The following is a 22,016-nucleotide window of genomic DNA, read 5'->3' as shown; positions in this document are numbered from 1 at the left end:
TCTGAAGTCCTCCTTGGTCTGCCATGGCTCCAACACCACTCTCCTATCCTTGATTGGACCACCGGGGAGATCAAGAGCTGGGGTGCTTCTTGCCATAAAAATTGCCTCACGTCTGCTCCCAGTCCCGTCAGTCAAACCTCCGTGTCTCCTCCTTTACCTGGTCTCCCCAAGGCCTATCAGGACTATGCTGTGTCTCCTCCTCATAGCCCCCGTCCTGGTAACACCTTGCCCCGTGCCCAGCTTCACCCTCTTTCCCATCTCCCCACTCCCACTGGTTTACCCGCTGTTGATGAGGTTTCCCGGGACTTCTCCACCATCTGGAAAGAGACTCAAAAATCCCTCATACAGGCCTCATCCCGGATGGAGAAACATCCCGACAAAAAGAGGGGGAGACCTAAGGGGGGGGGCGTTCCTCTCTCTGCAGCACCCCGGTCAGACCCGCTGACCGGGAGCGCTGCACTGACATTGCCGGCGGGGATGCGATTCACATAGCGGGACACGCCCGCTCGCGAATCGCGTCCCAAGTCACTCACCTGTCCCGGTCCCCGGCTGTCACGTCCTGGCGTGCACGGCTCCGCTCCTTAGGGCGCGCGCGCCAGCTCTCTAAGATTTAAAGGGCCAGTGCACCAGTGATTGGTGCCTGGCCCAATCAGCCTGATTAGCTTCCACCTGCTCCCTGTCCATATTACCTCACTTCCCCTGCACTCCCTTGCCGGATCTTGTTGCCTTGTGCCAGTGAAAGCGTTTAGTGTTGTCCAAAGCCTGTGTTCCAGATCTCCTGCTATCCTCATTAACTACGAACCTTGCCGCCTGCCCCGACCTTCTGCTACGTCTAACCTTGCCTCTGCCTAGTCTATCTGTCCCACGCCTTCTCAGCAGTCAGCGAGGTTGAGCCGTTGCCAGTGGATACGACCTGGTTGCTACCGCCGCAGCAAGACCATCCCGCTTTGCGGCGGGCTCTGGTGAAAACCAGTAGCATCCCTAGAACCGGTCCACCGACACGGTCCACGCCAATCCCTCGCTGACACAGAGGATCCACATCTAGCCTGCCGAATCGTAACACATGTTCTGTATACTTTACCTGTATTACTGAAGTGTATGCACTGACTGGTGTAGCGCCCCCTACAGTACAGGGAGGTATTACATGTTCTGTACTCTTTACCTGTATTACTGAAGTGTATGCACTGACTGGTGTCTGGTAGCGCCCCTTACAGTACAGGGAGGTATTACATGTTCTGTACACTTTACCTGTGCCAGGATTAGCTGCTCCTTTGGACACCAGGTGAGGGCGGCTCCATTTTTTTAGGACATTGTGTACTGTACAGGACCCTGAAGAAGCCCCTGTCCTCTACATAGACCAGTGTTTTTCCCAAAGAGGGTGCCTCCAGCTGTTGCAAAACTACAACTCCCAGCATCTGAAGTTTTTAGTGGTACCATTTTTGTTCTGATCAGACTTTTTGATCACTTTTTATTCACTTTTTTGTGATATAAAAAGTGATCAAAAATGCGCTATTTTGGACTTTGGAATTTTTTTGCGCATACGCCATTGAACGAGCGGTTTAAAAAGCGGTATATTTTTATAATTCGGACATTTCCACATGCGGCGATACCACATATGTTTATTTTTATTATTATTTACATAATTTTTTTTTGTTTTTGGAAATGCCGGGTGATTCAAACTTTTATTAGGGGAAGGGATAATTGAAAGGGTTAATTATTTTTTTACACTTTTCTTACGCAATATTATAGCTCCTATAGGGGGCTATAACATTGCATGTACTGATCTTTTACACTGATTGATCCATCTCCATAGGAATGGATCAATCAGTGTTTTCGGCGATTGAATGCTCAAGCCTGGATCTCAGGCTTGAAGCATTCATTCGGCGATCGGACAGCACAGGAGAAGGTAAGAAGACCTCCTCCTGTGCTACAGCTTTTCGGGATGCCGCGATTATACCGCGGCGATCCCGAACAGCTCCCTGAGCTAGCCGGGCACTTTTACTTTCGTTTTGAGCACGCGGCTAAAGGGTTAATAGCGCGCGGCACAGCGATCAGTGCCGCGCGCTATTAGAGGCGTGTCCCGGCTTCACTATGACGCCGGGCCCGCCGCGATATGATGCGGGGTCACCGTGTGACCCTGCGTTATATCGCAGGACAGGGACTCATGACGTACGCATACGTCATGGGTCCTTAAGAGGTTAAAGGGGTACTCCGGTGGAAACCTTTATTTTTATTTATTTATTTTTTTTTTTTAATCAATTGGTGCCAGAAACTTAAACAGATTTGTAAATTACTTCTATTAAAAAATCTTAATCCTTTAAGTACTTTTTAGCTGCTGAATACTACAGAGAAAATTACTTTATTTTTGTAACACAGAGCTCTCTGCTGACATCATGACCACAATGCTCTCTGCTGACATCTCTGTCCATTTTAAGAACTTTCCAGAGTAGGAGAAAATCCCCATAGCAAACATATGCTGCTCTGGACAGTTCCTAAAATGGACAGAGATGTCAGCAGAGAGCACTGTGCTCGTGATGTCAGCAGAGAGAAAATAATTTTCTCTGTAGTATTCAGCAGCTAATAAGTGCTGGAAGAATTAAGATTTTTTTATAGAAGTAATTTAGAAATCTAACAAATAGTAGTAAGAGAAGAGTGGGTGGGCACTGCTGAAAAACCACTATGCAAACATCTAATCAGTATTCCCGGGTGTGGCTGGATAAGGTGCTGGACATACACAGGTAACAGTCCTGATAAAATCGCAATAGAAGGAGGAAATGATGTCCGCACTCACCATGCCGTAGAAAATTGGGTATGCTTTATTAGCGTCTTCAGAGTTCCATAAGAAACAATATCAAAAACACCCGGGTGCAGGGAAGGGGAGCTGCTTCTGGCAAGGAGACTGGGAGCGGCTGTCAGGAACAACAGCACCGTTTCGCGTTATCCACGCTTCTTCCGGTTCCTGGTTCTCTGGAATACTTTTTAGGTATATATTGGGAAAGACGGGAAGGGGAGGAGTGAGCCCATCACCAATATAAAATACCTCATAGGGATACAATAAAAGTTAAAAACAGAGAGGACAGTATAAATCCTATTATCATGGATACTTATTGTTAACTACTAGACCATATAATATAAGTTATAGAAAAGAACTAAGATCGTTCCGATCGTTAAATCCCATTGGGCCCAATGCTTTTAATTTAATTATTCTTCTGGCTTCACTTTGAATTAATTTAAGGTGCCTGTCCACATTTTGCGGTTGTAGCGGGATATGTTCTATGCCTGCGAATTTCATGCATTCAAACTTTCCTTCGTGTTTTTCTTCTATATGTGTGATAAGACACATTTTAGATTTTAATGAATAAATGTGTTCTCTGAACCTTGTGTTTACATTTCTTTTAGTTTGTCCAATATAATATTGTCCACAAGGACATACTATGCAATACTCTACAAATTGCGATTTACATGAAATAAATTGATTTACATTAATAACATTACCTCCTAATTGGAATGATTTCTTTTTTAGTAGAAAAGTACAATATTTACAATGTCCACATGGAAAATTTCCATGTGGTGCTTGTTTATTTAGCCAATCGGATTTATTTACATTGTTTTTTATCTTTTTTAATTACATCTGCTATTGTTTTATTTTTTCGAAATGTAATAATAGGTTTGCTATATCTGATACAAGAGGATCCTGTTCCCGCATATACCAATTTGATCCTATAGATTTTTTTATAGCAGTATTCATGGGGCTATTTTCGAACGAAAAAATAAATTTCTTCTGTTTGAGATTGGATTGTTTTCTCTTTTTTACTCTGTTGAGAATTAGTAGCTCTTCTCTTTCTCTGGATTCTGCTTTCATAAATGCTTTATCAATTACATTTTTTGGGTAATTCCTTTCTTTTAGTCTTTTTTTCCGATCTTCTGCTTGTTTGTAATAGGTGGTTGGATCACTATTTATTCTTTTTAATCTGAGAAACTGAGAGTATGGAATATTATTTTTAATATAATAAGGATGCGAACTTTGGTAATCTAGTAGGGAGTTTCTTGCTGTAGTTTTTCGATAGCCCTCTGTTTTTAACACATTATTTTCTATATTTAAAGTCACATCTAAGAAGTTCAGAGATTTGCCTCCATATTCATGGGTGAACAACATATTCATGTCATTTAAATTTAAATAATGTACAAATTCTTCAAATTGTAATTCATCTCCATCCCAAATAATAAGGACGTCGTCCACATATCTCAGGAATCCCTTCACAAAACGTGTGAAGGGATTCCTGAGAGTGTGGACGTAGGCCTGTTCAAATACTGCCAGGTATATATTAGCCAGTGTACATGATACCGGTGACCCCATCGGGGTTCCATGAATTTGTCTATACCATTCTTCATTAAACATGAATGTGTTGTTACTTAAAATGAATTCAAGGGCTTCACTAACAAAATCTATGAAATCTTTTGATTTTCCTGAATGGGAAAGAAAATGAGTCATGGCTCGTATCCCTGCTTCCCAGGGAATACGCGTATAGAGACTTTCCACATCTAGCGAAACTAGTTTGTATGAATCTTGCCAAGTATATAGTTCTAAAATACTGAGTAAATCACTTGTATCTCTAACATAACAATGAATACTGGGGAGCAAGGGTGAAATTAACCATTCAATGTAACTAGATAAATATTGAGTCGCTGACCCGATCCCCGCGACAATTGGTCGGCCAGGGGGTCGGGTCAGCGACTTGTGAATTTTTGGGAGTATATACCAAGTAGCAGGTTTTGGATGATCAGGTAGGAGTTTGGCAGCAGTGTGTTCAGTAAGTACATTTTTTTCTACAGTTTTTCTCAAAAGGGAGCGTAATTTGTTAATAATTTTAGAGGTAGGATTCGTAAATAATTTTTCATACACGTTTTTGTTGTTGAGCTGGAGCATGGCCTCGGCGTCGTGGTCGGCTCTTGGCCATACTACCACGGCGCCGCCCTTGTCCGCTCTAGAAACAACTAGATTATCGTTTGAACTTAACCATTTAATGGCTTCCCTGTGTGGGATAGACAAATTAATAGTAGGTTCTGGATAAATCAATGCATATACATCTTTTTTTACTGTCTGCCAAAACAGATCGAGACTACTGCCTGGTGGAATACCTGGGCAGAATTTCGACCTGTTTCCTCCTTTGAATGCTTCCATGTCTGGGGATTCTTTAATTAGATTATGTATGGGCAGGTCATTCAACATAAGTTCTACCAGCATGGAAACATTCCTGTCATCAGTTTCATCAAAATCTTTTGTAATAGGAAAACCCAATGAGCTAATATTACAAGGTTTTTCACCTTCTTTTTTATTTTTATCTACCGTATTTTTCGCCGTATAAGACGCACTTTTTCTTCCCCAAAACGTGGGGGGAAAAGTTGGTGCATCTTATACGGCGAATATATGCCCGAGGCTGCTGCGGGCGAGAGCGGGAAGTCAGCGGTAAGTACAGAGGCTGCGGCGGTGCGGTACAGCGCTGACTATCCGCTCCCCACCCGCAGCAGCCTCATGACCGCCGGTGAATTTTTCACCTCACACCGGCTATGTTTTTTGCCCTATGCCTGGAACATACAGTTCCGGGTGCCGGGCAAGTGAATTACTAATAACTGTATACTAAAAACCAGGGGGCCTCCAGCTGTTCTGAAACTACAACTACCAGCATGCCCGGGCCGGCAAAGGCTGTCTGGGCATGCTGGTAGTTGTAGTTTCACAACAGCTGGAGGCCCCCTGGTTTTTAATATACAGTATTAGTTTTTACCTGCTCTGGCCGGCCCCCGCCTGCAGCCGCACACAGGAGCCGGCCCGGGCAGATAAAATCATAGGTTTTCCTATGCCGGACATCCCTATGTCCCGAAAAATCTTTTCGGGACATAAGGATGTCCGCGGGTCACTCACCATTCCCCGGCCGATGCGCATCTTCCTCCGGTCCTCCTGCGGTCTTCCTGCGATCCTCTGCCTCTCTATGGTTGTACGCACAGGACCTCAGTGACGTCCCGTGCGTACAACTATAGAGGCGCCGGAGGACCGGAGGAAGACACACGCCGACCGGGGCCTGGTGAGTGACCGGCGGTGTGTAATCTTCAGCGTTCCGGTCACCGCTCCTCCGGTCCCGGCACCTACTGCTATGGTCCATAGGCCATAGCAGTAGATGTGACACTGGGCCAGAGGAGCAGTGACCGGATCACTGTGGGGGCAGCACACAGAGATACAGCCTCCAGCCATACACTGTATATGGCTGGAAGCTGTATGTCTGTGGGGGGGAGCTGCCTACTATTGCGGGGGAACTATACTGCCAGCCATTGTGGGGGAACTATACTGCCAACCATTGTGGGGGAACTCTACTGCCAACCATTGTGGGGGAACTATACTGCTAACCATTGTGGGGGAACTATACTGCCAACCATTGTGGGGGAACTATACTGCCAACCATTGTGGGGGAACTATACTGCCAACCATTGCGGGGGAACTATACTGCCAGCCATTGTGGGGGAACTATACTGCCAACCATTGTGGAGGGGGGGGAGCTGCCTACCATTTTGGAGGGGGGGGGGAGCTGCCTACCATTGTGGGGGAACTATACTGCCAACTATTGTGGGGGGGAGCTGCCAGTGCCTACCATTGTGGGGGAACTATACTGCCAACTATTGTGGGGAAACTATACTGCCAACCATTGTGGGGAACTATACAGCCAACTATTGTGGGGGAACTATACTGCCAACCATTGTGGGGGGGAGGGGGGAGGAGCTGCCTACCATTGTGGGGGAACTATACTGCCAACTATTGTGGGGGAACTATACTGCCAACTATTGTGGGGGAACTATACTGATATAAAATATTTTACTACAGTATTTGGTTCAGAATCTTTTTTTTCTAGATTTTCCTCCTTTAAAATTGGGTGCGTCTTATATGCCGGAGCATCTTATATGGCGAAAAATACGGTTGTGTTATATTTATTTGATTTTTCTTTGCTGTTAGTGACCTTAAAAAATCTTTCCAAACTAATTTTTCTCATAGCCTTAAATAGGTCTATTTCGAAAGTCTCTTCCTTGAATTTTTCACATAATCCATAATTCAGTCCTTTTTGAAGAACTTCCAGACAAGCTTTTGATAAAGTAATGTCCGATATATTTATAACATTAGAGAAATCCTTCATTGTCTCCACGACACATTCTTTCTTTTCTTTGGCAATGACCACACGTTGCGTTTTTCTCTTTCCTTTTCTCCCCCTTCTGGTTTTCCTCCTAAAGGGGTAGTAGATGTTTCTGACTTGCTTGTACTCGGGGCTTGTTCGTCTGATGAATCAGAGTCTGTGGTGAAAAAAATCTGTACTTTTCGTTGTTTTTTTGTATTTATTTTGTGTTGTATATTTCGGTTTGGTATAATTACTTGTTTTATAATTTTGTGACTTCCATGAAAAGATTTTTCCTGTGTCAAAGTCCTTTTTATCTCTTATATACTTGTCTCTTTTAGTTTCTTTTATCACACTTTGCAATTTTTGTAATTTTTTATCCAGAGATGTACAGAAAGCATTATATTGAGTCACAGAGATGCGTTTTTTGAGTTCTGATTTTGCCCATAATAATTCCATAGTAATGTTTTCATAATCTCTTTGGTTTTTCTGTAAAACAACTTCTTGCAATTCTAATGCATGTTTTAAATGAGCATTCTTCCATTCTGTCATAAACAAGATATCATCGTGAAATTGCGAAGGAGCTTTGTAGGTTCATAGACCTCTAGGAGCTCTATTACACTCTTTATAAGCAGTAAGTGATTTTATTGTCCAAACACACGTGTTTCTTTTTCTCCAAGTGTGTGAATGCGAAACTCCAGGGCTTTAACACTTAGTGTTTGGAGTTCGTCCAGGGTATCACATGATAAAAAATACGCTCCTGCATCCTCCCTCCCTGTAAATTCTGTAGTCTCCATATTATTTTCTGTATTAGTGTGCATATGTGCTGTGGTCTCATTATGCGTGCTCTCATCCATGATAAAGCAAATCAAACAAATAGTAGTAAGAGAAGAGTGGGTGGGCACTGCTGAAAAACCACTATGCAAACATCTAATCAGTATTCCCGGGTGTGGCTGGATAAGGTGCAGGACATACACAGGTAACAGTCCTGATAAAATCGCAATAGAAGGAGGAAATGATGTCCGCACTCACCATGCCGTAGAAAATTGGATATGCTTTATTAGCGTCTTCAGAGTTCCATAAGAAACAATATCAAAAACACCCGGGTGCAGGGAGGGGGAGCTGCTGCGGGCAAGGAGACTGGGAGCGGCTGTCAGGAACAACAGCACCGTTTCGCGTTATCCATGCTTCTTTCGGTTCCTGGTTCTCTGAAATACTTTTCAGGTATATATTGGGAAAGACGGGAAGGGGAGGAGTGAACTTTGAAGACGCTAATAAAGCATATCCAATTTTCTACGGCATGGTGAGTGCGGACATCATTTCCTCCTTCTATTGTAATTTAGAAATCTGTTTAACTTTCTGGCACCAGTTGATTTAAAAAAAAAAAAAAGTGTTCCACCGGAGTACCCCTTTCACAATTTACCTTTGGGAGAATTCATTAGAGCTCGTTGGCTATGTTCTTCAGACGCTCTTTTTGAAAGGGAGTGCCGAGTCATTGAAAAAAGACTGAAACAAAGGGGTTATCCCCGTGGTATTGTTCAGAAGGCAAAAAATTAAGCTAGAGGAACAAACCCCGATCTGATTGTTGTGATTAAATACACAACAATCCAATAACCCGAAATGCCCACCGACTATCTCCACACAAACAATTTAACAATCTAAAAAACATTGTCAACCGATATTTACCAATCTTGTGTGAAGACACTATTCTTGAGTCCATCCTAAAAGACGGCTGTAGATTTGTTGCAAAACAACAATACAGTGGGAAATATGTTATCACCCGGCCTTTTCATTTCTACAGATAACAACTCTCAAAGAAACAAAAAAAACGAAAACTGGTTACGCGATCAGGGTAATGTCCCATGTGGACGTGCCAGATGTGCAATTCGTAAATATATGCAGAAAACCTCTGGTGCATGAACTATTGTTCAGACATCATGTACTTTTATTGAACATCGTGTCTCTCTCTCTCTCCCTCTCTTTCTCTCTCTCCCCCTCTCTCTCTCTCCCCCTCTCTCTCTCCCCCTCTCGCTCTCTCCCCCTCTCTCTCTCCCCCTCTCTCTCTCCCCCTCTCTCTCTCTCCCCCTCTTTCTCTCCCCCTCTCTCTCTCTCTCTCTCTCTCTCCACCTCTCTCTCCCCCTCTCTCTCTCTCTCCCCCCTCTCTCTCTCTCTCCCTCTCTCTTCAAGTTTGAACATAATTCATGATGTGTATTTTTCTATAAAGATTCAAATATGTCAGTGTGCGTTTCTGTCAGACATTGATGTTGGCTAATGTGAAATATGGTCTATTTCCGGATATGTTTTAATTGAGCCAATGTTTTTGTCTGTTCAACTATAACGCACACGCACTATATGACAATGTGAACTAGGACATGCGTTTTCTTGAGTTCCGTGATATCTCGTTTTGATATGCCTTTTTTTCTTGAATATATTTTGTGCATAATGGGGGAGATTTATCAAAACCTGTGCAGAGGAAGAGTGGTGTAGTTGTCCATAGCAACCAATCAGATTGCTTCTTTCATTTTCCACAGGCCTCTTTAGAGCCATGGCCAGAGGAAGCACGATCACCGTGCGAAAAGGAGCTTGGTCGCCATTCTGTGTCCCCCCACTACCCTCTTCCCATGTAACATATTTGTGAGTATGAAATAAAAGAAGATTTTACATCATAAAGATGCTAAGTACATTCATTTAATGTAAGTTGGAGCTTTCCTTCAAATACCCCCAGTGTATTTTCATGTTATGTTGGTACAAAGAAAATAGTCACATTCAAGTAAATTCTTTGAATCAACATTTTCTATGGATACTTTGAATTATTATCTCATGTCTGGAGTCTTGGGGCATTTTTATGCCCTGCTTATTTCCTTATATGTAGAACAGTAGCTGCTTCATACATTATGTGGGCCTCACAAATGACATAACATGAGAATAAAGACACTACCCAGACAAGGACAGTGCCAACCAGCCTTCAAGCTCAACATCTGTTGTATAAACATCATACAGGTAACGCGCACATATACACAGGACTGCTGAGGACAATGAAAATCGCACCATGCGCATCATCTCTACACGTGGCCAAGAATTGCCTTCCAGTTTTGTTTAAATCTCACTTGTTTTGAGCATGGAGTATGTCATTATACTGGTATAGTGCACAGCATTCCTGTATATTGTTAGCACAATTCAGCTCTTTTTAAATGTAAACTGTTTATTTTCAATGATAACATTTCCAGAGGATTCACCAGCACCAGACAATCAGTGTCCCAGGAAGCTCTATGGCTACATTTATAGAATCTACTGGTGGCATCATATGGAGACCTCTAAATGATACCATCATTATAGACCAAATAGTTTTGTTGCATCCCACCATTAGCCCTAGACCTCTAAGGAGGCTCTGAAGTAGCAAAACTTGTCAGGTGGACAGTGTGTGTTTAAAGGGGTACTCTGCCCCCAGACATCTTATTGCGGGGGTCCAACTGCTGGGGACCCCCCTCTATCTCCCTGCTGCACCCGGCGTTCGTTTAAAGCGTTGGGTGCAACGCCGTAGGCTTTTGATGTCACGCACGCTTGTGACGTTGTGGCCACGCCCCCTCAATGCAAGTCTATAGGAGGGGGTGTAACTGCCATAGACTTGCATTGAGGGGCGTGGCCGTGACGAGCCTCCGGCCCACATCAGTCGTCATCCATCACGGAGCAAAGTTCGCTCCATGCACCGGATGTCTGGGTTGCCGCAGCAGAGATCGTGGGGGTCTCCAACTGTGGGACCCTGCGATCAAACATCTTATCCCCTATACTTCGATAGTTCCTCTGTTGCCTTTGCAGTAACTGTTGGACTTCCAACGATGCATTTACTAACAGGCAGTTTCTTGTTTATGATTTGCTTACCTAATTGAACCTAATTGAACATAAGGAAGCACATATTTCCTTAATGCTATATACTTCCCTAATATTTAACGTCATATATCAGTACGTACTCACTCCTCTGAGGGATTGAGTGCAGAAATGTCCCAGCTACCCTCTTCCACGTCCGCTTATCTCACAGATCTAGATTATATCTCCAATTCACAAGTTTGGCGCCTCAACACCAGCTAGAAATATCCAGCATCCACATGGTTAATAGTGTCACCATGATTTAGTCACATAAAAACTTTAATAGATTTGCCAATGTGTTTCAGGGGTCTTACTATGGTTACCCCTTTCCTTAGTATTTTTATTCACACTACTGTTTTCTTCTTTTGACATAAGTGAAAGCAGTAGTCTGAGTGAAATAGGGATGGGGGAGGGGAGTTTTGCCAAATTGACAAGTCCTCTTGCCTCCAAAAGCAGGACACTGTAAACATTTCCTCTGTAAGGGTAGGTTCACATGAGCGGATCCCATGTACGTATTACACTGCGGACCGCCGCAGAAGGACCGCTGTATGCTGCCTTTACAGGTGCTTGCTCAGAGCCGCAATACGCCGCTACAAGCAGACACAGAAAAGCGATATGCGAGTCGCTGCACACGCGCGGTGTACGCGCACACATTGCGACCACTCTCCCTGCCCTATGAGCTAGGCCGAGAGCTGCCACGATGTGCGAGTATACTGCGCATGCTCACGGCAACTTGCACATCGCAGTGTATCTGCTCATAGCGGCATATACAGGCACCTGTAACGGCAGTATACAGCAGTCCTTCAGCGGCTTACCGGAACATGTATGGAGAGATTTATGAAGGCGATAACACCAGGGCGGGAAATGTTTAATCCCAGCTAGCCCGCACAGTCAGTCTGCGGCTTCATTTGGCAACAGCTGCTATCTTGAGGCTGGAGCGCAGTCCGAAAAGACTTACCAGCAAACATTCTTTTTATTTGCAGAACCGTTACAGACTCTGGGGGGGGGGGGGAATTTATCAAAACCTGTTCAAAGGAAAAGTCAGATCGCTTCTTTCTTTTTGCAGAGGCCTTGTTAAAAATTAAAGAAGTGATCTGATTGGTTGCTATGGGCAATTAGGCAACTTTTCCTCTGGACAGGTTTTCATAAATCTCCCACAACACCTGTAATAGCCCGTAGACTTGCTTAATCTGTGGTCTGTGATGGGCCACCTGCTCTTCCCCCGATGTTTTGGGAAAAAACTGGTAAATATGTAAAACCATAATACAGGATATTTAGATACCCAGAAAAATGGACATAGATCACCGGCGCCTTCACCCACTATGGTAATTGAGCACTCCGAAGGCGTATTTAACACCTTAAAGATGCAGGGTTTTTCCGTTTTTGCACTTTCGTTTTTTCTTTCTCAGCTTTTAACTTCTTAAGGACTCAGGGCGTACCTGTACGCCCTGAGCCCGGTCCCGGTGTTTCAAACGGGATCACGCCGTGACCCCGCATCACACCAGGTCGGTCCCGGCTGCTATTCATAGCCGGGACCCTGGGCTAACAGCGCGCGGCACTGATTGTTGTGTCGCGCGCTATTAACCCTTCAGACGCGGCGATCAAAGTTGACCGCCGCGTCTGAAAGTGAAAGTAAACTCTTCCCGGCAGCTCAGTTGGGCTGATCGGGACATCGCGATAAAATTGCGATGTTCTGATCAGCTAGGACGCAAGCAGAGGTCTCCTTACCTGTCTCTGCGGCGTCCAATCGGGGTTTGATTGCTCCAAGCCTGAGCTACAGGCTTGAGCAATCGAGACCCTATCTCGCTAATCCATGCAAAACTATGGCTTTGCAGGGATCAGCATAAGAGATCAGTGTGTGCAGTGTTATATGTCCCTATGGGAGCTATAACACTGCAAAAAAAAAAAAGTGAAAAAAAGTTAACAAAGGTCATTTAACCCCTTCTGTAATAAAAGTTTGAATCACCCCCCTTTTCCCATTAAAAAAAACTGTGTAAATAAACATATGTGGTATCACCGCGTGTGGAAATGTCCGAATTATAAAAATATATAGTTAATTAAACTGCAAGGTCAATGGCGTACGCGCAAAAAAATTCCAAATTCCAAAATAGCGTATTTTTGGTCACTTTTTATATCATGAAAAAATGAATAAAAAGCGATCAAAAAGTCCAACCAATACAAAAATGGCCTTGATAAAAATTCAGAACACAGCGCAAAAAATGAGTCCTCATATCGGCCCGTACGCGGAAAAATAAAAAAGTTATAGGGGTTAGAAGATGAGAATTTTTAACATATAAATTTTCCTGCATGTAGTTATGATGATTTTTTTTCCGAAGTACAACAATATCCAACCTATATAAGTATGGTATCATTTTAACCATATGGACCTACAGAATAAAGATAAGGTGTAATTTTTACCGAAAAATGCACTGCCTAGAAACGAAAGCCCCCAAAAGTTACAAAATGAAATTTTTTCTTCAATTTTGTTGCACAATAAATTTTTTTTCCGTTTCGCCGTTGATTTTTGGGTAAAATGACTAATGTTACTGCAAAGTAGAATTGGTGGCGCAAAAAAATAAGCCATCATATGGAATTTTATGTGCAAAATTGAAAGCGTTATGATTTTTAGAAGGTGATGAGCAAAAAATGAAAATGCAAAAACAGAAAAACGCTGAGTCCTTAAGGGATTAAAAATCATAATGCTTCCAGTTTTCCACCTACAGACCCATATGAGGGCTTGTTTTCTGTGCTACAAATTTTACTTTGTAATGATATCAGTCATTTAACCCAAAATTGAAAAAAAAAACATAAACATAGACAGACATAAAAATCCAGGCCCTTTTACAGACTTTACCAAAATCCCTTAGCAACTATTTTTTGGTAGGGATTTTCCATCCCTTATCCAGCTTTCCTTGAATAACATATGGACTTACCGAAACCTAATACACATATTATAGGTATCTTGGGAAAATGTAGTGATCCCTGACCAGCATTCCTGTCACTATCTCATAACATATAAGTCTTCCAACAATCCATAAAGAGTAATAAAGTAAATAGAAGACAAGAAAGAGGGCAATGTAGCTGCAGAATCTATTTGGTAGGTATTTTTTTTTTAAACAAAATAAGTAAATAATTGTATATTTTCTTCAAAAAGTAATAAGACTCATGTAGTAGAGTATTAGGGAACTGTCATCTGTTTTCACTGGGTGTAAAAATAAATGCACATTCTTGTCCAAATAGTTATCTGCCTGTGAAGTTATGCTAATTTTACTAGCTATGAAAAAGGAATGTTTCCCATACCAGAGTGTACTGTCACTTTATAGAAGCATCTGTGTCACCCATGTGCAGAAGCATTAGGCCACATGAGTCTGTTTCATGGTATAGTCATTCACTTTTCATTTGCAGTGTCTCCCTCCAGACCTTTGGATTGAACCTTCTTGTGTTGCTCTTCCAAATCTTCTTTCATACTGATGAAATTTAAAGAAATCTGATGGTTTACAGATTCATGTATTTGATTCAGAAAATTATGACAACCTGGAAGTGCTGTTCCCTCGCTACACCTAGAAGCCAGTGATGCCTGCGCCCTGCTCATTCTCTGCCATCCATTTGCATATTCATAAGGGGGCAGGCCGGACGGGCAATATGGAGGAGGAAGGGGAGCCTGGCAGGCCTCCATTGTGGGCCTCCATTGCGCAGAGCTGCACAATACAGCTACAAGAAAAAAAAACTATAACTTTACAAATACTGCACAGACTGCTGTAAGTAAGTGTGGTGTCCCGGAGTAGAACACCCTTGTTTACTTGCCCTGTTAGGTGGATGTAACTGTATGGTGTCTTATTGCCCAACCACAGAATGTATTATGTCATGGCAAATGCCTTTATTGTATTTCTCACCGTCCAATGTCATTGTATCTTGAATGTCATTAATGATGTGTTTGTGTTGGGATGGGTAAGAAGCCAAATTAGCAGTCCAGCCAATCACTGCCTACTGCCCTTTCTCCACCCGGGTCTGAACAGACAGGGAGGAGTTCAGTCCAGTCAGTTGAGAGAGTTGAGTGTGAGATAAGTCGTCTTCTGTGTGACCTGTCCCTTACCTCTGGGGGACAGGTCCAAGACCCAGTTGCTAAACTATCAGTGAAAGAGGGACTACACTTTTTACACGGATCCTGTTGACCATCTGGTCTGTTCAGTCCAAGTCAGCTTTGGGGACAATAGAAGAATCTGACAGACCCCATCGCACCTTAAGGATAGAGGTATAAAGATCCTTAAGCCACACCTGTCCATTAAAGTCCACCCTGGCGGTAAGCACTAAAATTGGAATTCCTACTGTGAAGCAGCACAAGTCAGAGTTAGTCAGTTCCCAAAGGCAAGTCAAGTCTATTCCAGTCAAGTCTATTCAAGTCCTGTCTAGTCAAGTCATGTCAAGTCAGAGTAAGTCAACACTAGAAGTCCCAGCAATCCTATAAGAGCAACTGTGGTTTCTTGCTTCATCCACCATTACAATTGCACATCTGTTGCACTGAACTGTGTGTATTACCTTCCTGCAATTGTTCAAGTAGTAGTCAAGTGGTTACTTTAATCTGGCATTTGCGGTATTCTTTACCCGGTGCTTTTCCTTGGAGTATGGTATTGATAGGGATGACCCTTATGTTTCTAATGACTGATCAATATATTAATATTTAAATGCCATTGCTGCTGGAAAAATATCTGTTCCCTTACCCTTTAACCCAGATACATGAAAATGTTAAATGCAAACATTTCATCTTATCGCTTTGCCTGTAACTAAGACTAGAGCCTTGAGATGGAGACTATGGATACAAGACGTCTAAACATTGGACTTTGTGGAAAGATGCTGAAATCTTAAGCTAAGAGGACTTGCAAGATAATGATTTATGCTACGCCACGCTCAAATGACCGATCAGAATGTAATATGCTAATTGTGATGTCATAATTCACCCTCCTTCTTTGTACAATGTAAAAAAAACAAATTTACTTTCTGTAATAAAGCAGAACTCTTTTGGGAGCAGCAGAGCTTCCTGCCAAGAAAGAGTGTATACCAACATATCCTGTGTGGTGTATATCTTTTTGTGTCGACACTTGGCAAAGTATATAGCAGTACAGTCAAGCACATTTGGAACCCCCAAATGGTCGATCCTTATTAGTATGTTAACACTTCTGGCATCACAAACATTATTCCAAGATCCACACATCTTGATAACATACTCTACACGCTATACACCTGCCCACCACATAAGGACTTTTTAAAGTTTACCCGCACTATAACCCAGTACAGGAGAACAGCTTGTCAGTTTCTGTTTAAAGCCTATAATTTATCTAGGGGGAAGGGTGTAATACATGAAGATTTTATATCTGAGTTTTTCCCTAACAAAAAATTGTTACCATAGTAAACTGGCTTTCAATTAGTTTTATAGTGCACAGTAGACTTTAACCATGTATATGGCCTTAGTTTACCTTTAGGGTCTCTAGTGGCGATATTTCCTGCATTATGTGAAAAACGTACCACTTAAACTGCAGAGTGCTATTCCATCATGAAAATGCATAAGCTGTACAAATCGATCTCATGAAATTTGATGCCATAGAACCCAGGTGCAATGCATACAAAGCTCTAATAGCCAACAGATTTTATATATTTAGCGCTTTTAGTAAAAAAAAAAAATTCATTTTTCTAGATATTGCATTTTCTGCTTGTACAATAAATACTCATGCCGCACCAAATTAATGATTAGTTCACATCTTCAATATGTCTACTTTATGTCCCCATCATTTGATAAACATTATTTAACTTTTTTAGAATGTGAGAAGCTTTATAAGTTTAGCAGCAATTTTCCAGATTTTCAAGAAAATTTCAAAATCTGATTTTTCAGGGACCAGTTCAGTTCTGAAGTGGAATTAACCTCTTAAGGATGCAGGGCGTACCTGTACGCCCTGTGCCCAGTCCCGGTCTATAAAGCGGGGTCACGCCATGACCCCGCATCATAGCGGGTCGGTCCTGGCGGCTAATGAAAGCTGGGACCCTGGGCTAATAGCGTGCGGCCCCGATCGTTGTTCCACGTGCTATTAACCCTTTAGACGTGGAGTTCAAAGTTGATCGCCATGTCTAAAGTAACAAAAATTCACTCCTGGCAGCTCAGTCGGGCTGAGCGGGACGGGACCATCGCTGTGAAATTGCGATGTCCCGATCAGCTAGAACGCGAGTGGTTACCAAAAACGCGTATTTTGGTCACTTTTTATACCATTAAAAAATGAATAAAAAGTGATCAAAAAGTCCGATCAAAACAAAAATCATGCCGATAAAAACTTCAGATCACGGTGCAAGAAAGGAGTCCTCATACCGCCCTTTACCTGGAAAAATTTATAGGGGTCAGAAGATGATATTTTTAAACGCATAAATTTTCCTGCATGTAGTTATGATTTTTTCCAGAAGTACGACAAAATCAAACCTATATAAGTAGGGGATCAATTTAACCGTATGAACCTACAGAATAATGATAAGGTGTAATTTTTACCGAAATATGCACTGCGTAGAAACGGAAGCCCCCAAAAGTTACAAAATGGCGTTTTTTCTTTGATTTTGTCGCACAATGATTTTTTTTTACGTTTCGCCGTGAATTTTTGGGTAAAATGACTAATGTCACTGCAAAGTAAAACTGGTGACGCAAAAAATAAGCCATAATATGGATTTTTAGGTGGAAAATTGAAAGAGTTATGATTTTTAAAAGGTAAGGAGGAAAAAACAAATGTCACGATGCCGGCTGGCAGGTAGTGGATCCTCTGTGCCAGAGAGGGATGGCGAGGACCGTGCTAGTGGACCGGTTCTAAGCCACTACAGGTTTTCACCAGAGCCCGCCGCAAAGCGGGATGGTCTTGCTGCGGCGGTAGTGACCAGGTCGTATCCACTAGCAACGGCTCACCTCTCTGACTGCTGAAGATAGGCGAGGTACAAGGGAGTAGGCAGAAGCAAAGTCGGACGTAGCAGAAGGTCGGGGGCAGGCGGCAAGGTTCGTAGTCAGGGGAGATAGCAGAAGTTCTGGTACACAGGCTTTAAACACACAAAACGCTTTCACTAGGCACAAGGGCAACAAGATCCGGCGAGGGAGTGCATGGGAGGAGACCAGATATAGCCAGGGAGCAGGTGGGAGCCAATTAAGCTAATTGGGCCAGGCACCAATCATTAGTGCACTGGCCCTTTAAGTCTCAGGGAGCTGGCGCGCGCGCGCCCTAGAGAGCGGAGCCGCGCGCGCCAGCACATGACAGCAGGGGACGGGAACGGGTAAGTGACCTGGGATGCGATTCGCGAGCGGGCGCGTCCCGCTGTGCGAATCGCATCCCCAACGGCCATGACAGAGCAGCGCTCCCGGTCAGCGGGACTGACCGGGGAGCTGCAGGGAGAAAGACGCCGTGAGCGCTCCGGGGAGGAGCGGGGGCCCGGAGCGCTAGGCGTAACAGTACCCCCCCCCTTAGGTCTCCCCTTCTCCTTGTCCGGTAACTGCCTCCCCTGGGATGAGGACACCGGGAAAGGATGGAGGGATTCCTCAACGGCAGGCAGAACAGCAGGAGTAGGAATGGGGAGAGAGGGCAGAGGGCGAGACCTGGCACGGGGCAGTGTGACACCAGGACGAAGGCCATGAGGGGACACAGAGGCTTGCCTGATGGGACTGGGAGGGGGGGAGAGGCATTTCCTGTGGCAGGCAGAGTCCTTAATGACCTTAGGGGGACCGGATACAGGAGGAACCACAGGGTCACGGCAGGGAGTACTGGGAACCGGTTGAAGGCAGTCCTTGGAACAAGAGGAACCCCAACTCTTGATCTCCCCAGTGGACCAATCCAGGGTTGGGGAATGGTGTTGAAGCCAGGGTAGTCCAAGGAGAACTTCAGAAGTGCAATTAGGAAGGACAAAAAATACAATTTCCTCGTGATGAGGTCCGATGCACATTAGGAGGGGCTCCGTGCGGTAACGCACGGTGCAATCCAACCTGGCTCCGTTGACCGCGGAAATGTGGAGTGGCTTGACAAGAGGGTCACCGGAATGCGGAATTTATTCACTAAGGACTCCCGAATAAAATTCCCAGAAGCTCCAGAGTCCAGGCAGGCCACGGCTGAGAGGGGAGAGCTGGCTGAAGTAGAAATCCGAACAGGCACCGTGAGACGTGGAGAAGCCGACTTAGCATCAAGAGACGCCACACCCACGAGAGCTGGGTGCGAGCGTGCGTTTCCCAGACGTGGAGGACGGATTGGGCAATCCACCAAAAAATGTTCAGTACTGGCACAGTACAGACAAAGATTCTCTTCCTTACGGCGATTCCTCTCTTCCAGGGTCAGGCGAGACCGATCCACTTGCATGGCCTCCTCGGCGGGAGGCCTAGGCGCAGATTGCAGTGGAGACTGTGGGAGAGGTGTCCAGAGATCTAAGTCTTTTTCCTGGCGGAGCTCTTGATGCCTCTCAGAAAAACGCATGTCAATGCGAGTGGCTAGATGAATGAGTTCATGCAGGTTAGCAGGAGTCTCTCGTGCGGCCAGAACATCTTTAATGTTGCTGGATAGGCCTTTTTTAAAGGTCGCGCAGAGAGCCTCATTATTCCAGGATAGTTCAGAAGCAAGAGTACGGAATTGTATGGCGTACTCGCCAACGGAGGAATTACCCTGGACCAGGTTCAGCAGGGCAGTCTCAGCAGAAGAGGCTCGGGCAGGTTCCTCAAAGACACTTCGAATTTCCGAGAAGAAGGAGTGTACAGAGGCAGTGACGGGGTCATTGCGGTCCCAGAGCGGTGTGGCCCATGACAGGGCTTTCCAGACAGAAGGCTGACTACGAAAGCCACCTTAGACCTTTCAGTAGGAAACTGGTCCGACATCATCTCCAAGTGCAGGGAACATTGCGAAAGAAAGCCACGGCAAAACTTAGAGTCCCCATTAAATTTGTCCGGCAAGGACAGGCGGAGGCTAGGAGTGGCCACTCGCTGCGGAAGGGGTGCAGGAGCTGGCGGAGGAGATGGTTGTTGCTGCTGTAGCTGTGACTGTACTTGCTGTAGTTGTGACTGGAGTTGCTGTGTCATGGTGGTCAAGTACGACAGCTGGTGATCTTGTTGGGCGATCTGACGAGCTTGCTGGGCGACCAGCGTAGGGAGGTCAGCGACAACTGGCAGAGGAACTTCAGCGGGATCCATGGCCGGATCTACTGTCACGATGCCGGCTGGCAGGTAGTGGATCCTCTGTGCCAGAGAGGGATGGCGAGGACCGTGCTAGTGGACCGGTTCTAAGCCACTACAGGTTTTCACCAGAGCCCGCCGCAAAGCGGGATGGTCTTGCTGCGGCGGTAGTGACCAGGTCGTATCCACTAGCAACGGCTCACCTCTCTGACTGCTGAAGATAGGCGAGGTACAAGGGAGTAGGCAGAAGCAAAGTCGGACGTAGCAGAAGGTCGGGGGCAGGCGGCAAGGTTCGTAGTCAGGGGAGATAGCATAAGTTCTGGTACACAGGCTTTAAACACACAAAACGCTTTCACTAGGCACAAGGGCAACAAGATCCGGCGAGGGAGTGCATGGGAGGAGACCAGATATAGCCAGGGAGCAGGTGGGAGCCAATTAAGCTAATTGGGCCAGGCACCAATCATTAGTGCACTGGCCCTTTAAGTCTCAGGGAGCTGGCGCGCGCGCGCCCTAGAGAGCGGAGCCGCGCGCGCCAGCACATGACAGCAGGGGACGGGAACGGGTAAGTGACCTGGGATGCGATTCGCGAGCGGGCGCGTCCCGCTGTGCGAATCGCATCCCCAACGGCCATGACAGAGCAGCGCTCCCGGTCAGCGGGACTGACCGGGGAGCTGCAGGGAGAAAGACGCCGTGAGCGCTCCGGGGAGGAGCGGGGGCCCGGAGCGCTAGGCGTAACAACAAAAGTGCAAAAATGGAAAAACCCATAGTCCTTAAGGGGCTAAGGGGCCTGTATGTTACCCCCATGAATCCCCCCCTTTTTAAAAACTGAACCCCTTAAAGTAGTCAGAATGATATTAAAGAAGCATATTAACCCTTTAGGCTTTTCACAGAAATGAAAGCAAAGTGGAGGCGGAATGTAAAAATTTAATTTTTTAGCAGATTTTTCATTTTAATATATTTTTTTCTCTAACACAATAGGTGTTGACAAAGAAATAAAACTCAGGATTTATACCTCGAATTCTGACGTACTATATATGGCCTTTGTGCTCTACACACAGTTCTCAGACATGAAAGCATACTGTGTGGATTTTGGGATCTCCTTTTAGTTTAGGATATTTTGTTGGCATCATATAAAGTGCAGAGGCCTTGGGGGGCAAAAATATTTTTGGGAGACAGGTTGATGCTTTCATTGGTACTAGAGATGAGCGAATTTACAGTAAATTTGATTCGTCACGAACTTCTCGGCTCGGCAGTTGATGACTTATCCTGCATAAATTAGTTCAGCTTTCAGGTGCTCCGGTGGGCTGTAAAAGGTGGATACAGTCCTAGGAAAGAGTCTCCTAGGACTGTATCCACCTTTTCCAGCCCACGGGAGCACCTGAAAGCTGAACTAATTCATGCAGGAAAAGTCATCAACTGCCGAGCCGAGAAGTTCGTGACGAATTGAATTTACTGTAAATTCGCTCATCTCTAATTGGTACCATTTTGGGGTACATGTGACAATGATCGTTTTCTATTTTATTTTTTATGAGGTGGTATACATAAAAAAAATCTATTCTGCGGTTGTTTTTTCAAAAAAAAATTTGCTGACTTTACTCTGCAGGTTGATACGGTTATGGCGATACCAAATTGATATACTGTTTTTTTATATTTTAGTTCATTTATAGCATAAAACTATTTTATGTTGACGTTTTTGGGGGGACTATTCTTGGGTGTGTTTTGGGGTGTATTATATACAATATAATTTCTTTTATTATTTTTTATATTTTTTTCAAGTTTTTTTCTTATTTTTCTATTCACATTTTTTTCATTTTTTTTTAAATCTTTTATTTACT

The sequence above is a fragment of the Hyla sarda genome, chromosome 6 (genome assembly GCF_029499605.1).
Source record: "Hyla sarda isolate aHylSar1 chromosome 6, aHylSar1.hap1, whole genome shotgun sequence".
Taxonomy (NCBI): Eukaryota; Metazoa; Chordata; class Amphibia; order Anura; family Hylidae; genus Hyla; species Hyla sarda.
This window is presented reverse-complemented; position numbering follows the sequence as displayed.